This window comes from Bos indicus x Bos taurus, chromosome 3 (assembly GCF_003369695.1).
Source record: "Bos indicus x Bos taurus breed Angus x Brahman F1 hybrid chromosome 3, Bos_hybrid_MaternalHap_v2.0, whole genome shotgun sequence".
Lineage (NCBI taxonomy): Eukaryota > Metazoa > Chordata > Mammalia > Artiodactyla > Bovidae > Bos > Bos indicus x Bos taurus.
Window position 1 is genome coordinate 113,484,026 of NC_040078.1, and position 16,656 is coordinate 113,500,681.

Sequence of the window (16,656 nt, forward strand, 5' to 3'; positions counted from 1 at the left end):
TCCTTCCAATGAACACTCAGGACTGATCTCCTTTAGGATGGACTGGTTGGATCTCCTTTCAGTCCAAGGGACTCTCAAGAGTCTTCTCCAACACCGCAGTTCAAAAGCATCAATTCTTCGGCTCTCAGCTTTCTTTATAGTCCAACTCTCACAACCATACATGGCTACTGGAAAAACCATAGCCTTGACTAGACGGACCTTTTTTGGAAAAGTAACATCTCTGCTTTTTAATATGCTGTCTAGGTTGGAGAAGGAAATGGCAGCCCACTCCAGTGTTCTTGCCTGGAGAATCCCAGGGACGGGGGAGCCTGGTGGGCTGCTGTCTATGGGGTCGCACAGAGTCGGAAATGACTGAAGTGACCTAGCATAGGTTGGTCATAATTTTCCTTCCAAGGAGTAAGCATCTTTTAATTTCATGGCTGCAGTCATCATCTGCAGTGATTTTGGAGCCCAGAAAAATAAAGTCAGCCACTGTTTCCCCATCTATTTGCCATGAAGTGAAAGTGAAAGTCACTCAGTTATGTCCAACTCTTTGTGACCCCATGGACTATACAGTTCATGGAATTCTCCAGGCCAGAATACTGCGTGGGTAGCCTTTCCCTTCTTCAGGGGATCTTCCCAACCCAGGGATCGAATCCAGGTCTCCTGCATTGCAGGTGGATTCTTTATCAGCTGAGCCACCAGGGAAGCCCAAGAATACTGGAGTAGGTAGCCTATCCCTTCTCCAGTGGGTCTTCTGAACCCCGGAATTGAACCAGAGTCTCTACAAATCTTGTGGTTCCTTCTTTATATACTTAGTTGTGGAAGATCTTTTCAGCTAGTCTTTGGTGTTTCACATCAGTATTTGCTCTATAAGTTGTAATATTGGTGAGCCTGTAAGAGGAAATGAGCCCAAGGTCTTCCCAGTCCAACATCTTGGCCAGTTTCCTCAATATAAAATTATTGAGATACTTCAGAATTAAAAATTTCATACTAATTCCTCAAGACCTGGTATGTCTTTTATACATACAGCACATAGCAATTTGGACTCTACACATTCCTGGTACTCAATACTCGTACATAGTCAGTGGCTACTATGTGAGACAGCATACGATCAGTGTTTGTAAACATTCCATATGTAAACCTAAAGAGGTATATTTAAATTTTTCTATTAAGAAAAGCTCAGTGTGCCCAATTCAGAAAATAATACCTAAAAATATACCCCCATTTAACTGAATTTTTCTCAAATTACATTTGGAAGTTTTACTAGTTTTCCTTTAAATATATAGCTTTTAGATTGTTGCACATAGGTTTATGACTGTTGTGTTTTCTTCATAAAATTTTCTTTTTAATGCTTAATTGTGGTAAAACATCCCTAACATAAGATTTACCATTTTAACCACATTTAAGTGTACAGTTTGCTGCTGCTGCCGCTAAGTCACTTCAGTCATGTCCGACTCTGTGCGACCCCAGTACGGCAGCCCACCAGGCTCCCCTGTCCCTGGGATTCTCCAGGCAAGAACACTGGAGTGGGTTGCCATTTCCTTCTCCAATGCATGAAAGTGAAAAGTGAAAGCGAAGTCGCTCAGTCGTGTCTGACTCTTAGCGACCCCATGGACTGCAGCCCACTAGGCTCCTCCATCCATGGGACTTTCCAAGCAAGAGTACTGGAGTGGGGTGCCATTGCCTTCTCCGAGTGTGCAGTTTAGTAGTGTTAATTACAGTCATATTGTTGTGCAACCAATTTCCATAACTCTTCGTCTTGAAAAACTGAAACTCTACCCCTTAAACTATATCTCTCCATTTCTCCCACCTCACAGTCCCTGGAAACCACCATTTTACTTTCTGTGTCTATGAATTTGAGCGCTCTAGATACCTAATATAAGTGGAATTGTACAATATTTTTCTTTTTGCTACTGGCCTTTTCACTTGGCATCATGTTCTCTGGATTCATTCATGTTGTCATATATATTCTTAGAATTTCTTTCCTTTTTAAGGCTGAAATATATTTCATTGTATAAATGAGGCACAGTTTGCTTATCTGTTTATCTGCCAATGAACATGGTTGGCTTTCACCTTTAGGCTATTGGGGATAATGCTGCTGAACATGGATGTACAAATCCCTCTTTAAGACTCTGTTTTCGATGCTTTTGTGCATGTACTAAGAAGTGGAATGGCTGGATCATCTGGTATTTAAGTTTTTGAGGAGCTGCCATTCTGTTTTGACAGTGGCTACAGCAATTTACATTCCCATCAACAGTACACGAGGGTTCCAATTTTTCCACATTTTTTTCCTTGTTTTCTGTTTTGTTTGTTTTATGATTGCCATCATAATGGTGTGAGGAGACATCTCATTGTAGCTTTGATCTGCATTTCCCTAATGATTATGTTAAGCATCTTTTCAATGCTTATTGGTTATTTGCACATATTCTTTTGAGAAATGTCTAAGTTGTTTGTCTATTTTGAATCAGGTCTTTTTGCCGATGTTGAGTTCCATGAGTTCTCCATATATTCTGGATGTTAATCCTGTATCAAACATATTTGTAAATGTTTTCTTTCACTCTATGGTGTGCCTTTTTGGTTTTGGCTTCTCTGGTGGCTCAGATAGTAAAGAATCTGCCTGCAATTCGGGAGACTGGGATTCGATCCCTGGGTTGGAAAGATCCCCTGGGGAAGGGCATGGCAACCCACTCCAGTATTCTTGCCTGGAGAATCCCCTGGACAGAGGAGCCTGGTGGGCTACCGTCCATGGGGGTCACAAAGAGTCGGACACGACTGAGAAACTAATACAAGAAGTTCATACATAAACGCTTATATCTGTATCTTAAGTTTGAATGTATTCTAGCAACTCTGTGCTTTCACTCTGTTGTTAATATCATTTGATGCACACATTTAAAATTTTTTCATGAAGTCCAATTTTTAATTTTTTATTAGCTATTCTTTGGTGTAATTTCAAGAAATCTTTGCCAAATGTTGTGTTGTCTTCTCATATGTCTAGTTTGAAGAGTTTTATAGCTCTGGTCTTACATTTAGGTCTTTGATTTTGAGTTGAACTTACATGTGGCATTGGGCTTCCCTGGTGGCTCAGTGGTAAAGGATATGCCTGTCAATGCAGCAGACACAGGTTCAATCTCTGGGTCAGGAAGATCCCTGGAGAAGGGAATGGCAACCCACTCTAGTATTCTTCCCTAGGAAATTCCATGAACAGAAGAGCCTGGTGGGGTTTCAAAAGAGTCTGACACGAATTAGCAATTAAACAAATATAAAATAATATATGGCGTTAGTAAGAGTCCAATTTCATTGCTTACATTCAGACACCCAGTTTTCCCAGCACCATTTGTTGAAAAGATGGTCCCTACTGAATACTGGGGAGAAGGCAATGGCACCCCACTCCAGTACTCTTGCCTGGAAAATCCCATGGGCGGAGGAGCCTGGAGGGCTGCAGTCCATGGGGTCACTGAGGGTCGGACACAACTGAGCGACTTCACTTTCACTTTTCACCTTCATGCATTAGAGAAGGAAATGGCAACCCACTCCAGTGTTCTTGCCTGGAGAATCCCAGGGACTGGGAAGCCTGGTGCACTGCCGTCTATGGGGTTGCAGAGTTGGACACGACCGAAGTGACTTAGCAGCAGCAGCATTGAATATTGTGCAGCCTTGCCCAAAATAACTTGACCATATATGTGAAGTCTATCTGGATTTAAAAGTTGTTTGAGAGCATTGATCTGATAGGAGTCACTCCTATTAGAAAACAGAAATGCTTCTAGGTGAATTTTTTGGGTCATATTACAAATTTCAGTGAGATTTGACTTGGTCTATCGTTTTTATCTATACCTTAATTTGGTGCAAAATCAAGAGTTAGAGTGTTCATTCTTCCCAGGAATGATGTTGTATGCCTCTTCATTTATTTTATTCTAGTATAGATTTAAAGCTCTAACTGGACCAGAGAAAATACCATCAGTTTCCAATCCCCCAAGTGCACTGTGCCTTAGTTGGCTTAGTATATGTGTTACTTTGAATGGCAAGGATGGGACAGCCGATCACATTTTTGCTGGTCTAGGGCTGGGCAGCCAAAGAAGCCCTCCCACATCGTCCCCAGGGCAGACGGGACACGGAGATGCCGTATCCTGCTGAGCACACGTGAGCATCAGTCTCTGTAGCAGGGCCGCCTCGTGGGCCCGAGATGCAAGCAGTTGCAGAGGCCCCGCCTCAGAAGGGTCCCACAAATTCAGGAACCCCTCTGTTTTGGAGGAATCTATCCTTATCAGGACTCAACACTGTAACTGACCTTGGAGAAAAATGTGAACATAAACAATAAGATATAATAAAAGCCCAGATTAAGGTACACCCCAATCCCTAAACAGAGTAGCAGAAGACTGACGCCTTCAGCATCAGAAGAGGATTCAGAGAGACAGGTTGGGGGCAAGGGACAGCTCCCTGATGTCCAGGGTGTGCAGATCTTCGGGACTTGTGCTTTCTGACCCCACTGTGTCATTGCTAAGTGTTGCCTTGCCCATCGATGCTTTAGATAACAGCAACTCTTATTCCAGGAAGTTAATACAGATGTTTCAAACATCACTTCTGTTGTCTTCATCAGGAATTTCATCAGATATTTCCATATACGACAGCTCCTCCAACAGACTCTCCCCCTAAACAGTGGAAGAGGTGTCTCAGTGTGGAAGAGGAACAAAAAGACAATCAGGTTCCCTCCTGCTGAGAGAAAGCTGTCTCAGCGATGTTGTATGTTTCCCTGGAAGTGAACAATGAAGGGCTCCTTGTTCGCCCATCAATCAGGGGAAAGAGTTTAAAGAGTTCTCAGATAAGGTCACATGCACCAGAGGTTTTGGGTGGGGACTGGGACAGAGGTGACTTCTGAGAGTTCAGTCCAGCCCTGTAGAGTGTGCTTAGCAGAGAGGCAGAAGGTGATCAAAGGGAATGTGCCCGCGCAGCCTTGCTTTGGAAATTGGATGACAAACATTTCAGTGACCTAGAATGCTCCCTACCGGGAGCAGCAGAGTCAGAGGAGATTTTCCAAGAGAAGGGAGGAAGGGACTTTCCTAGGGTGAAATCAGAGGTGATGAAACCCAGGCATGGACTTATCCTGTAATGATTAATGTATGGGTGGCAAACTGCCCTCCAGTGCCATGCCATTTTGCTTAAGTGACTTGATGATAAGATAAAGGGAACAAATATAGGTGGCATAGCTCAACCGGAGACTCAGTAGCTTTTGGTTTGTGTGGAGATGGCCCTGGGACTGCAGCTTCCGTGGCAGGTGCTGGCTGGACTCCTGCTCTGTCTGTGCATCAAGCGATAACCAAGTCTGAGAATATGCTGGGGGTCCCCATGGAGGGCAGCCACTCGCTTAAGCATGCAGGGAGGCCATTAATGAGCTCCAGGCCCAAGGCCACCGAGCAGTGGTTGTTCCTCTGCAGGTGAATATACACACCCAGGCAGAGCGCTTTTTCACCACGAAAATCTATGCGATTCCTGACACACAGGAAGAATATGATTCTCTCATGGGGGGTCATGTTCATCTGCTTTTTGAAAGAGGATGTTTTTTAGCACTGTTTCTGGGAGCTACGGTGTCTGTAACGACTGTTTGCTCTCTGTAAGGTCTTTTAAGGTATTCCAAGGACCTGATCAGGCACTCGAATGCCAGTCCCTTTGATGCAGTTTTAAGGGACCCTATGTACTGCCGCGGGGCTGTCTTGCCAATCCAGTTCACAGCAAGAACTGTTCTGCTGTATCTCACTCGCGCAATGTTTGTTGAACCTGTGGTAGGCAAGGCGCGAGCTAAGAGGCTGGAATAAGACTCAAGAAGCCGTGGAAACTGCAGACACGTTTCTTCTCTCCTGGCTGGCACAGCAGCCGTAGCAGCAGACACAGTATATTGTCTCCTCTCGTGGCTGACCCGACGGACACAGCCATGAGGCTTTAGGTGGAGCTCAGTCAGGTACACCGCACAAAGTAGCCCAGGACCAAGCAAGTACCTCCTGAGGCGCATGCTCAGTGCTAGACAACGCGCTTAGCTGTTCAGTTCAGTTCAGTTCTCTCGCTCAGTCATGTCCGATTCTTTGCGACCCCACGGACTGCAGCAGGCCAGGCCTCCCTGTCCATCACCAACTCCCGGAGCTTACTCAAACTCGTGTCCATCAGGTCGGTGATGCCAGCCAACCATCTCATCCTCTGTCTCCCCCTTCTCTTGCCCTCAATCTTTCCCAGCATCAGGGTCTTTTCCAGTGAGTCACCTCTTTGTACCAGGTGGCCAAAGTATTGGAGTTTCAGCTTCAGCAGCAGTCCTTCCTGAACGTGCCATCCTGGCTGATTAGCTGTTTTCCCCACAGGGGCTGGCTAAGTACCTGTTGATTTCTGCTGTATTTATTTATTCATTTATTGTGTTCCCTCTGTGTGACTTAGATGTTGAGGGCACAGTATGCCCAAACCCTTTCTCATGCATTCCTAGGTTGTTAACAATGAATTCAGACCGCATGACATTCTTCCAAAGGGTCAAGAGCATGCTCTACCCTCTGAGCCTGAAGTACATTTGCCAGGTTACCTTCACTCCTTATGCACGTATGGCCTCTGAGCTTCTTCAGAGAGAGGTGTCGCTGGGGGAGATTCTTGCCTCTGGATCCGTGTGGCTGTTCAGAGAAGACTTTGTGATGGACTATCCACGGCCCATCATGCCCAACATGGTGTTCACTGGGGGCATCAACTGTGCCAACAGGAAACCATTATCTCAGGTCTGTACTGCTGCTTTTATTCAATCAGTGTTCCAAGTGGAGCACATGTTTTTAAAATTAATTAATTAATTACTTTTGTTTTTTTTTGCCATGTTGCAGTGCCTGTGGGATCCTAGTTCCTCAACCAGGATTTGAACCTGGGCCCTTGGCAACGATGGCTTGAGTCCTAACCACTGGCTTGCCTGGGAGTTCCCAAGTGAAACATACTTTTTATAAATATCTTACTTCCAGGTGCTTAATATATATTGATCTTTCTAAAAGTTCCTACCTCACATTCTCCTTCTAACAGTCTCTGTTGTGAATTGTTAAAGTGCCTGCAGTAGTGTGGTAAAGTTTGTGATGGTCTTTGAGAGGAGTGACAGTCAGGGATGAGGGTCTGCAATAGGACTGATAAGCGATGGTGTTTGTTATTCGCCTGTGATTGCCCTTTTTTGTAGGCACTGTTGTAACCATTGTCCGATTTTCTCCAGCTGAGTAGGAAGGAGCACGTTTGTTGAGCTGAGAATCCATCCATCAGGAGTTTTTGCCTGAGAGTGTTCCGTAGAAGGAGGAAAGAATAGCAGATGGCATTTGTTGAACTGATACTGGTTTTGTCTTGGAAAGGATTGTGGTTGCAGGAGACCTAAACACCAAAAAGAATCTGAAATTTCAGAGAGGTAGAGTAAGTGGAAGAGAGATAATACCGGAGAGAGAAGTCGAGGTCTCCGTGATCAGAGAAAGGAATAATTGAGCCCAACTTCTCAGAGATGGAGCTGTGCTGACCAGAAGTCTTCTGGCCAGGACTTGGTGTCTGGAGTAAAATGTGGTGATGTACGGGGCTGGATTGCGTGTCATATAGGTCTTCGAGGTGGGACACTGAGGTCATCAAAAAGGAGTGGTGGGGGCTGGAAGGAGGTAAACTGTGAATGCAGTGAAGGTGGGGGCAGTGATGCTGAGAACTGAGTCTCAAAGTGGGAAGATTTGACCTCACCTCCAAGTCTGCCCCGGCCCTGACCACTCCACTCCAAGTTTCCATCATGGGAACTACGGCTTTCCTCACAGTTTCACAGTCTTCTCAGGTTAACTCTGGATATTTGGGATTAATTGAAATAGGACTCTTGGGGGCAGGATTTGTTTCTTAATCCACTGAGTTAGCCGTTTGTTTGTTTTTTTGCTGACCTTGTGTCTCATGTACTTAATTTATATTAACTTCCATGACTTTAGGTCTCTTATAGCTTTTGTATTCTTCAATTGTGGGAGATCTTTTTATTGCTGATTCAGTGTCATTACTGGTAATTGGTTTGTTAATATTTTCTATTTCTTCCTGGTTCAGTCTTGGGATGTAGTCCATTTCTAAGAATCTGTCCATGTCTTCTAATTGTTCATTTTATTGGCATATAACTGTTCACAGTAATCTCTTATGATCCTTTATATGTTTTGTGTGTTTCTTGGGACTTCATCTTTCTCATTTTGGCTTTTATTTACCTGGACTTCCTTTCTTCTTGATGACTCTGACTGAAAGTTTATCAACTTTATTTTTTCAAAGAATCAGTTCTTTGTTTCATTGATCTTTTAAATTTCTGGCTTAAGCTTTACGATTTTTTTTCTTTATATTCTTCTGGATTTTGGTTATTCTTTTTAGTTACTTTGGGTGTAAGTTTAGGTTATTTCAGATTTTTCTTATTTCATGATCTATGCTTTTATGGCTAAAAACGTTCCTTTTAGAACTACTTATACTGTTTCCCATAGATTTTGGATTATCACGTTTTCATTTTTATTTGTCTTGAGGTATTTCTTTAATTTTTTCAATGACCCAGTGACTGTAACACATTGTTTTGCCTCCATGCGTTTCTCCAGCTTTTTTTGTAGTTCAGTTTTAGTTTCATAACATCATGGTTGGAAAAGGTGTTTGATGTGATTTCAGTATTCTTGAGTGTAGTGACACTTGATCTGTGTGATTTACCAAGACTGATATACCATGTACACTTGAAAAGAATGTGTGTTTTGCTGCTTTTGATGGAATGTTTTGCGTATATCTATTAAGCCTAACTGGTCTAATGTGTTGTTTAGGACCAGTGTTTCCGTATTGGTTTTCTGTCTGAATGCTGTGTCCATTGATGTATGTGGGATTTTAAATCACCCTAATATTGTTGTTTACTGTCACTTTGTCTTTTTATGTCTGTTAATACTTGCCATTTGTATTTAAGTGCTCCTATGTTGAGGCCACATATGTCTGCATATGTTTCTAATGGTGGCCCACTGGTAGGTTAATCTGGATCCTGGAGTCCCTGTCTGTAGAGCCCAGGTTTCCTGGAGCTGGTGTCAGTCTGCTGGAGGGTGGGGTGAGGTCCAGGGGTGTCCTGAGCTCGTGCTGGTGCACTGGTAGGTAAGTCCAGGTCCTGGGCACTGTGGTGCACGGGGCCTGGTCCTGGGCCTTCTGGTGGATGGGGCCAGGTCCCAGGTGGCTTGTTCTCAGAGGGTTAATGCAGCTGCCTACTAATGGATGGCTCTGTGTCTCCACTTAACTAGCTACTTGGCCTGGAGTATCCTAGTACTAGTGCTGACTAACTGATGGGTGAGGCTGTGTCCCGATGTTAATAAGGTAGAGGATGATCCAAACGGCACTTGCTGGCACAGTATCATTGTGACTGAAGCTCTCCAGAATTGCCCATTGGCTTTAGAGGAATCCATCCATAACAGGACTTAGGTCTGTAACTGATCTTGGAGAAAAATCTGAACATAAACTCCAAGATGTAATAAAGGCCCAGATAAGTAAAGGCCCCAGTCCCTAAATAGAGTAGTGAAAGACTGGCACCTTTAGCAGCATAAAAGGAATTCAGAGACCCTCCTCTGAGGCCAGGGGATGGCTCCCTCCTGTCCTATGGCGTGTAGATCGTGAGGGCTGGCCCTAACTGACGCCACTGTGTCATCGCTAAGAGTTCTCTTGCCCACTGGAACTTTCAGTTCAGTTCAGTTGCTCAGTCGTGTCAGAATCTTCATGAGCCCATGGGCCACAGCACTCTAGACCTCCCTGTCTATTACCAACTCCCGGAGTTTACTCAAACTCATCTCCATTGAGTGGGTGATGCCGTCCAACCATCTCATCCTCTGTTGTCCCCTTCTCCTCCTGCCTTCAATCTTCCCAGCAATTATTTTATTCTAGTCTAGATGTGTATTTCTAACTGTAGCAGAGAAAACACCACACTCCTTGCCAATCCCGTAAGTGCACTGTGTACCCTCACTTGGTTCATAGTATCCATGTAGGTTGAGTGCCAAACACAGGGCAGCTTATCACAGTGAGGGAAGCCAGAAAGTTGTCCTGTAATCTGTACGACATGCAGTTAAGAGCCAGACAATTAACAGGGGTCACTGAGTTCTTAGTGAGTCAGTTCTTATCAGGTGGCCAAAGTATTGGAGTTTCAGCTTCAACATCAGTCCTTCCAATGAACACTCAGGACTGATCTCCTTTAGGCTGGACTGGTTGGATGTCCTTGCAGACTCTCAAGAGTCTTCTCCAACACCACAGTTCAAAAGCATCAATTCTTCTGCTCTCAGCTTTCTTTATAGTCCAACTCTCACATCCATTCATGACCACTGGAAAAACCATAGCCTTGACTAGACAGACCTTGGTTGACAAAATAATGTGTCTGTTTTTTAATATGCTGTCTAGGTTGGTCATAACTTTCCTTCCTAGGAGTAAGCGTCTTTTAATTTCACGGCTGCAGTCACCATCTGCAGTGATTTTGGAGCCCAGAAAAATAAAGTCAGCCACTGTTTTCACTGTTTCCCCATCTATTTGCCATGAAGTGATGGGACCGGATGCCATGATCTTAGTTTTCTGAATGTTGAGCTTTAAAGCCAACTTTTTCACTCTCCTCTTTCACTTTCATCAAGAGGCTTTTTAGTTCTTCACTTTCTGCCATAAGGGTAGTGTCATCTGCATATCTGAGGTTATTGATATTTCTCCCAGCAACCTAGATTCCAGCTTGTGCTTCCTCCAGCCCAGCGTTTCTCATGATATACTCTGCATATAAGTTGAATAAGCAGGATGACAACATACAGCCTTGATGTACTCCTTTTCCTATTTGGAACCAGTCTGTTGTTCCATGTCCAGTTCTAACAGTTGCTTCCTGACCTGCATATAGGTTTCTCAAGAGGCAGGTCAGGTGGTCTGGGATTACCATCTCTTTCAGAATTTTCCAAAGTTTTTTGTGATCCACACAGTCAAAGGCTTTGGCATAGTCAATAAAGCAGAAATAGATGTTTTTCTGGAACTTTTTTGCTTTTTTGATGATGCAGCAGATGTTGACAATTTGATCTCTGGTTCCTCTGCCTTTTCTAAATCCAGCGTGAGCATCTGGAAGTTCATGGTTCACGTATTGCTGAAGCTTGGCTTGGAGAATTTTGAGTATTACTTTGCTAGGATGTGAGATGAGTGCAACTGTGTGGTAGTTTGAGCATTCTTTGGCTTTGCCTTTCTTTGGGATTGGAATGAACACTGACCGTTTGAGCATTCTTTGGCTTTGCCTTTCTTTGGGATTGGAATGAAAACTGACCTTTTCCAGTCCTGTGGCCACTGCTGAGTTTTCCAAATTTGCTGGCATATTGAGAGCAACACTTTCACAGCATCATCTTTCAGGATTTGAAATAGCTCAACTGGAATTCCATCACCTCCACTAGCTTTGTTTGTAGAGATGCTTTCTAAGGCCCACTTGACTTCACATTCCAGGATGTCTGGCTCTAGGTCAGTGATCACACCATCGTGATTATCTGGGTCATGAAGATCTTTTTTGTATAGTTCTTCTATGTATTCTTGCCACCTCTTCTTAATATCTTCTGCTTCTGTTAGGTCCATACCATTTCTGTGCTTTATTGAGCCCATCTTTGCATGAAATGTTCCCTTTGTATCTCTAATTTTCTTGAAGAGATCTCTAGTCTTTCCCATTCTATTGTTTTCCTCTATTTCTTTGCACTGATCGCTGAGGAAGGCTTTCTTATCTCTTCTTACTATTCTTTGGAACTCTGCATTCAGATGCTTACATCTTTCCTTTTCTCCTTTGTTTTTCACTTCTCTTCTTTTCACAGCTATTTGTAAGGCCTCCCCAGACAGCCATTTTGCTTTTTTGCATTTCTTTTTCTTGGGGATGGTCTTGCTCCCTATCTCCTGTACAATGTCACGAACTTCCATCCATAGTTCATCAGGCACTCTGTCCATCAGATCTAATCCCTTAAATCTATTTCTCACTTCCACTGTATAATCATAAGGGATTTGATTTAGGTCATACCTGAATGGTTTAGTGGTTTCCCCCACTTTCTTAAATTTCAGTCTGAATTTGGCAATAAGGAGTTCATGATCTGAGCCAGTCAGTTCCCAGTCTTGTTTTTTCTGACTATACAGAGCTTCTCCATCTTTGGCTGCAAAGAATATAATCAATCTGATTTTAGTGTTGGCCATCTGGTGATGTCCATGTGTTGAGTCTTCTCTTGTGTTGTTGGAAGAGGGTGTTTGCTATAACCAGTGTGTTCTCTTGGCAGAGCTCTATTAGCCTTTGCCCTGCTTCATTCTGTACTCCAAGGCCAAATTTGCCTGTTACTCCAGGTGTTTCTTGACTTCCTACTTTTGCATTCCAGTCCCCTATAATGAAAAGGACATCTTTTTTGGGTGTTAGTCCTAGAAGGTCTTGTAGGTCTTCATAGAACCATTCAACTTCAGCTTCTTCAGCGTTACTGGTTGGAACATAGGCTTGGATTACTGTGATATTGCATGGTTTGCCTTGGAAATGAACAGAGATCATTCTGTCGTTTTTGAGATTGCATCCAAGTACTGCATTTCAGACTCTTTTGTTGACTCTGATGGATACTCCATCTCTTCTAAGGGATTCCTGCCCATAGTAGTAGACATAATGGTCATCTGAGTTAAATTCACCCATTCCAGTCCATTTTAGTTCGCTGATTCCAAAAAATGTTGACGTTCACTCTTGCCATCTCCTGTTTGACCACTGTCAATTTGCCTTGATTCATGGACATGAACTTCCAGATGTTCAAGCTGGTTTTAGAAAAGGCAGAGGAACCAGAGATCAAATTGCCAACATCTGCTGGATCATAGAAAAAGCAAGAGAGTTCCAGAAAAACATCTATTTCTGCTTTATGACTATGGCAAAGCCTTTGACTGTGTGGATCACAATAAACTTTGGAAAATTCTGAAAGAGATGGGATCCCAGACCACCTGACCTGCCTCTTGAGAAACCTATATGCAGGTCAGGAAGCAACAGTTAGAAGTGGACATGGAACAACAGACTGGTTACAAATAGTGAAAGGAGTATGTCAAGGCTGTATATATTGTCACCCTGCTTATTTACCTTATATGCAGAGTATATCATGAGAAACGCTGGGCTGGAGGAAGCACAAGCTGGAATCTAGGTTGCTGGGAGAAATATCAATAACCTCAGACATGCAGATGACACCACCCTTACGGCAGAAAGTGAAGAACTAAAGAGCTTCTTGATGAAAGCGAAAGAAGAGAGTGAAAAAGTTGGCTTTAAAGTTCAACATTCAGAAAACTAAGATCATGGCATCTGGTCCCATCACTTCATGGCAAATAGATGGGGAAACAGTGGCTATTTTTCTGGGCTCCAAAATCACTGTTGATGGTGACTGCAGCCATGAAATTAAAAGACACTTACTCCTAGGAAGGAAAGTTATGACCAACCTAGACAGCATATTAAAAAGCAGAGACATTACTTTGTCAACCAAGGTCCATCTAGTCAATGCTATGGTTTTTCCAGTGGTCATGTATGGATGTGAGAGTTGGACTACAAAGGAAACTGAGAGCAGAAGAATTGATGCTTTTGAACTGTGGTGTTGGAGAAGACTCTTGAGAGTCCCTTGGACTGCAAGGAGATCTAACCAGTCCATCCTAAAGGAGATCAGTCCTGGGTGTTCTTTGGTAGGACTGATGTTGAAGCTGAAACTCCAATATTTTGGCCACCTGATGCACAGAGCTGACTCATTGGAAAACACCCTGATGCTGGGAAAGTTTGAAGGCGGGAGGAGAAGGGGACAACAGAGGATGAGATGGTTGGATGGCATCACTGACTCTATGGACATGGCTTTGGGTGGACTCCGGGAGTTGGTGATGGTCAGGGAGGCCTGGCTCGCTGCGGTTCATGGGGTTGCAAAGATTTGGACACGACTGAGTGACTCAACTGAACTTACCTGAACATTCCAGGTTCCTATGCAATATTGCTCTTTACAGCATCGGACCTTGCTTCTATCTCCAGTCCCATCCACAACTGGGTGTTGTTTTTGCTTTGGCTCCGTCTCTTCATTCTTTCTGGAGTTATTTCTCCACTGATCTCCAGTAGCATATTGGGTGCCTACTGACCTGTGGAGTTCCTCTTTCAGTGTCCTATCATTTTGCCTTTTCATACTGTTTATGGGGTTCTCAAGGCAAGAATACTGAAGTGGTTTGCCATTCCCTTCTCCAGTGGGCCATATTTTGTCACAACTCTCCACCAAGACCCATCCATCTTGGGTGGCCCTACAAGGCATGGCTTAGTTTTCATTGAGTTAGACAAGGCTGTGGTCCATGTGATTAGATTGGAGATAATCTTGAGAAGAGATTCTCCACGTCCCCCACCTCCAAGGTAAGGAGCAGTGGCTGCACTTTGCTGGAGCAGCCATGAAGAGACACCCCACATCCAAGTTAAGAGATACCCCAGTAAGATGGTAGGCACTGAGAGAAGGCATCAGCGGGCAGACAGACTGAAACCATAATCACAGAAACTAACCAATCTAATCACTGACACTTTAGATAACAGCAATTCTAATTCCATGAAGTGGAAACAGAATTAACCAACTCTTCAGCTCTCTTTCTTAAGGATCTCTCCAGATATTTGGATGTTTGACAGCTGTCCCAATAGACTCTTCCCTGAACATTGCAAGAGGTGTCTCAGTGTTGAACAGGAAAAAATGGACAGTGAGCATCCCCTATCTGCTAAGAGAAAGCTATCATAGCAATGTCATGTATTAATATCTCCCTGGAGGTGCTCTGAGTTCACTCATGAATAGGGAGAAAGAGTTTAAAGAGTTCCCAGATAAGGTCACATTCAGCAGAGGTTCTGGGTGGGGACTGGGGCAGAGGTGACTCCTCAGTGTTCAGTCCAGCCCCAGAGAAACGGTTAGCAGAGAGGTAGGAGGTGATCAAGGGAATGGGCAGGCACAGCCTTACTTTGGGTCTTGGATGAAGAACAAGAGAGTGAACTAGAATGTTCCCCAGAGGAAGCAGTAGGTCAGAGGAGTTTTTCCAAGATAAGGGGGAGTGATCTTTTTTTGGGTGAAACCAGAGGTGATGAAACATGGGCATAGATTTATCTTGTAATGATTAATGTTCAGAGGGCTCAGCGCCTTCCAATGACATGCCATTTTGCTTAAGTGACTTGATGATAAGATAAATATATGGGAATAAATATAGGTGGCACAGCCCCACCAGCGACGGAGCACCTTCTGGTTTGTGTGGAGATGGCCCTGGGACTGCAGCTTCGGTGGCAGGTGCTGGCTGGACTCCTGCTCTGTCTGTGTGTCGGGCAATGGGCCGAGGCTGGGAAGGTGCTGGTGGTCCCCATGGAGGGCAGCCACTGGCTCAGCATGCGGGAGGCCGTGCAGGAGCTCCACGCCAGAGGTCACCAGGCAGTGGTCCTATCTCTGGAGGTCAACGTTCACATCAAGGCAGAGGACTTTTTCACCATGAAAACCTATGCCATTCCATACACCCAGATGATTTTGATTACTTCCTGATGGGCAGTTTTAATATGTTTTTTGAGAGAGTGCATTTTTTAACACTGTTTTGGAAAACTATGACAGCTACGAAAAATCTGTCTTTGGCCTTTGAAAGGTCTTGTGAGGCACTGTTTTATAACAAGGACCTGATCAGAGACCTGAATGCCAGTTCCTTCGATGAGGTTTTAACGGACCCTATTTACCCCTGCGGGGCAGTGCTGGCTAAGTATCTGTCCATTCCTACTGTGTCTTTCTTGAGTTTCCTTCCCTGTGACTTAGATGTTGAGGGCGTAGCATGCCCAAACCCTTTCTCTTATGTTCCTAAGTTGTTAACAAGGAATTCAGACCACATGACATTCTTCCAAAGGGTCAAGAACTTGCTCTACCCTCTGACCCTGAAGTACCTTTGCCATTTTTCTTTCACTCCTTATGCACATATGGCCTCTGAGCTTCTTCAGAGAGAGGTGTTGTTGGGGGAGATTTTTGGCTCTGCATCTGCGTGGCTGTACAGAGGAGACTTTGTGATGGACAACCCATGGCAGATCATGCCCAATATGGTGTTCATTGGGGGTTTCAACTGTGGCAACAGGAAACCATTATCTCAGGTCTGTACTGCTGCTTTTGTTCAATCAGTGTTCCAAGTGGAACACATTATTTTCAATGAAAAAATTAAAAAAAAATTTATGCCATGCTTCACATCTTATGGGATCTTAGTTCACCCACCAGAGATTTAACCCAAGCCCTTGGCAGTAAACACTTGGAGTCCTAACCACTTGTCAACCAGGGAATTCCCAAGTGAAATGTATTTTTAGGAAACAACTTATTTCCAGCTTCTTTCTTATCTACTGTTCTTTCTAAAGAGTCTAACCTTCAAATTCCTTCTGGTAGCCTTTGGTGACATAAGTTGTTAAAATGCCTCAAGTAGTGTAGTAAAAGTTTGTGATGGTCTTTGAGGGGGCTTCCCTGTTAGTTCAGCTGGTAAAGAATCCACCTGCAATGCAGGAGACTCCAGTTTGATTCCTGGGTCAGGAAGATCTGATGGAGAAGGGATAGGCTACCCACTCTAGTATTCTGGGGCTTCCCTGGTGGATCAGATGGTAAAGAATCTGCCTGCAATGTGGGAGACCTGGGTTTGATCCCTGGGTTGGGAATACCGTCTGGAGAAGGGAACGGCCAC

The 16,656-nt window shown here is 44.0% G+C and overlaps 1 pseudogene; it reads left to right on the forward strand.

The window, feature by feature from the left end:
• Positions 1 to 14,122: 14,122 nt before the first annotated feature.
• Positions 14,123 to 16,457, forward strand: LOC113890189 (annotated as a pseudogene).
• The last annotated feature ends 199 nt before the right edge of the window (positions 16,458 to 16,656 follow it).